This window comes from Trachymyrmex cornetzi, unplaced genomic scaffold (assembly GCF_001594075.2).
Source record: "Trachymyrmex cornetzi isolate Tcor2-1 unplaced genomic scaffold, Tcor1.1 scaffold1330, whole genome shotgun sequence".
NCBI classification, from domain to species: Eukaryota; Metazoa; Arthropoda; class Insecta; order Hymenoptera; family Formicidae; genus Trachymyrmex; species Trachymyrmex cornetzi.
This window is the reverse complement of record NW_017295907.1, coordinates 336-3,264: the sequence shown is the minus strand read 5'-3', so window position 1 is coordinate 3,264 and position 2,929 is coordinate 336. Positions and strand designations below refer to the sequence as shown.

At 36.9% G+C, this 2,929-nt stretch overlaps 1 long non-coding RNA gene and 1 pseudogene across 1 annotated transcript; one reads left to right on the top strand and one right to left on the bottom strand.

Moving 5' to 3' along the window:
- Positions 1–1,361, bottom strand: part of LOC108770775 (multidrug resistance-associated protein 4 pseudogene) — a 2,102-nt pseudogene extending 741 nt beyond the window's left edge.
- An 893-nt stretch (positions 1,362–2,254) lies between these two features.
- Positions 2,255–2,625, top strand: LOC108770776 (uncharacterized). The gene is made up of 3 exons (XR_001940616.1): positions 2,255–2,301; positions 2,406–2,518; positions 2,590–2,625. It is a non-coding gene; the product is annotated as an uncharacterized LOC108770776 (long non-coding RNA).
- The last annotated feature ends 304 nt before the right edge of the window (positions 2,626–2,929 follow it).

The window sequence follows — 2,929 nt, the reverse complement described above, 5'->3', positions numbered from 1 at the left end:
TGATACGTACTTTTATCTTTTTATTCAAGAGTCTTTTATATTTGCGATGGAATACAACAATTAATCTCAAAAAATTAAAGACGAATCACAAAAAATGAGAAAATTTTTTATGTAAAAAAACTTGGCGCGCTGCTAGACCTCAAAATATAATAAGTAAATGTTATATAAAAGAAATAAACGATGTTTACTGTTTAATTAACATTAATTATCATTAAAATTACAATCACAATTATAATACAATTAAGATTATAATTAATTTTGAATCTACTTTTAAATTTAATATATTATATTATTTTTAAATTTAACTTAAACCGCATGTCTTACAAATCTGAAATCATTATTCTATTCTTATACGCTTTTACGATATATAACGCGCACCATATAAATACTTATCCTATATTAAATCTAAGCCGCATACCTATCTAAATTTGCTCGCATACACACACATAAACACGCTGTATTTTATTAATTCACCTCATACTCATTCTTAAATATCTTCATTACTTTTCATATTTGGTATTTTTAATTATTTGCTCGTACATACGCGCACACGCGCGACACATACACACACACACACACACACACACACACACAGAGTATATTGTTACAGTTCACCTCATTTTCTTTCTTAAATCTCTTCATTACTTTTCTAATTCGGTATTATTTGATGATCATCTTATTATATTTTGAGGTCTAGCAGCGCGCCAAGTTTTCTTACATAAAAAATTTTATTACAAAATTTTTGTATAAAATATATCACAAGAATGATCGATAAATTCGTTACATTGATTTTCCACAAACACGGATTGGAGGAAAGATTTTGTCACCTGTTCGATTCGATGGGTCGCTCTAATCATAAAATTCATAAGAAGACAAAATAAAGAAAAATTGACTCTCCATCACATTACCGGCATCCATCACTAAGTACGATCGCTGTCCATAACAGTGTTGAGTCGATGAGCAATCGTTAGCACTGTACACTTCTCGAATTTTTTTCCTGATAGTTGTCTGGATAAGTTCGTTCGTTTGCGGTTCCACATTCGCGGTCGCTTCGTCCAGCACGAGTGTTGGATTGTTCCTCACAATAGCTGGCGCCATGCCGACCAATTGCCGATGGCCGATGCTGAGATTGGAACCGCTCTCATTGATGTGGACTTCTAAGCTCATCTCCTTCAACTCGACCTCCTCAAGAGCTCGCCATAGTGGTTCGTCCGTAAACGAGTCGAACGGATCGAGATTCTGTCTCAGGCTGTCGGAGAACAGAAACGGTTCCCGCGAGATGATGTTGATTTTAGAACGCAAATCGTGCAAGCCAATCTGGCGAGTATTGACTTTGTTGATCTTAATCAGACCATCCACATCGACCAGGTGGAAGAGCGCTTAAATCAGAGATGACTTGCCGGCGCCGGTTCTGCCAACAATGCCAATTTTTTTTCGTAGAAATATATACGAAACTGAGATTTTTAAGCAATGGAGGTTCCAATGGCGCATAACGCAGGAACGTGTTCTTGAATTCAATCTGGCCTTCTTGCGGCCATTCAGATTTAGGTTTCTTATCAGGGACACTCTTGAGAGGGGGTTCGGTGTCTATTTTGCTGGAAGGTATCGAAATAGGGAATGCGGTTTGAATTTAAAGAGACTGGAATAAAAGACTCCATATTTCTAGTTATTTATGAAACTTACATATAAATTTGAGTTCCTATATAGATAAAAAAAAAGTACGGAAACATCAATATTAAAAAAATCAAAAATTAAAGAATGTAAAAGACATAAATCAAAGATCCAGGATTTACAAATTCATCGCTCTAAGAACTAAGGTTTCATGTGTGCACAGAATTTGAAGGTGTCAAAACATTAAGAATATGTAATATACTACAATATCAAGATATTCAAAGAAGAGGCGAGTACCTGTACTCAAGGATACGCTCCACTGAGGTCATATGATTCTCCATCTCGGCGCTTTGGCGCATGCCCCACTGAAACCACCGAATGAGATTGATACTCTGCGTGATCGCCCACGCATGCGCCGTTCATCAAACCGCGACTGTAGTTGTTCTGCATGAGGAAGCTTAGTGTAAGACCATAATAATATACAGCACGCTGAAAGTATTCAGCCATAAAGGCGCGCGAAGATGTAATAAAGATGCACCATGCGGAAGAATGAATATCCTGGTAACCATCAAACTCCTTTCTTAGGATCGCAACCGCTCCAAAAGTGCGGATCGTCGGTAGTCCTTGAAGAATCGTACTTATAGATGAGTGAAAATCGACGAGTAAGATGAGGAAGGAGTAGAAATTCCGGTCAGTTTATTCAAAGAATTAAAAATTCATCAATTCAGATTTTACTTCAGTCTGCGATTGAATCTATTCTTATTTTATCGAAAAAGCTGTTTATGTGTGTCTAGAGAGAAGAACCAAAATACTTACCGATGCCCTCGAGACGCTTAATACTACGACTGGTGGACAGATAGAAGATTCTCATGTAATAAAAGGCAATGCCAATAAGCACCGTACCCAGGTAGCTCCTATTGGATCATATACGTTTTACAGACGTTTCTTAGCCGTATTTAATGTTCTACAAGCGTTTAGGAAACGTATATAAACATGTGCTACTGGGGTAGATATCAGCAACCATACATTTGATATGGCGACTATGACGACAATGCCCAGTAGTAATAGACCTATCTGAATGCTGTCGATAAGCGAAGCAATATCCCGTCTACGGTGTCCTTGGAGAAGCGATTGAGCACACGTCCCGATGCGTTGGTGTCGAAAAATCGCATATATTATGTGTTACTTGTAACGTCGTTATTTTTCTCATTACTTTTTTTTTAACAATCGTTACTTTTTTCTGTCTGTAACGTTATTTTTTAATTTTTTTGGATGAGTTGGATTGAATCATAATACGATTGCTGGCGCTGAAAGATGT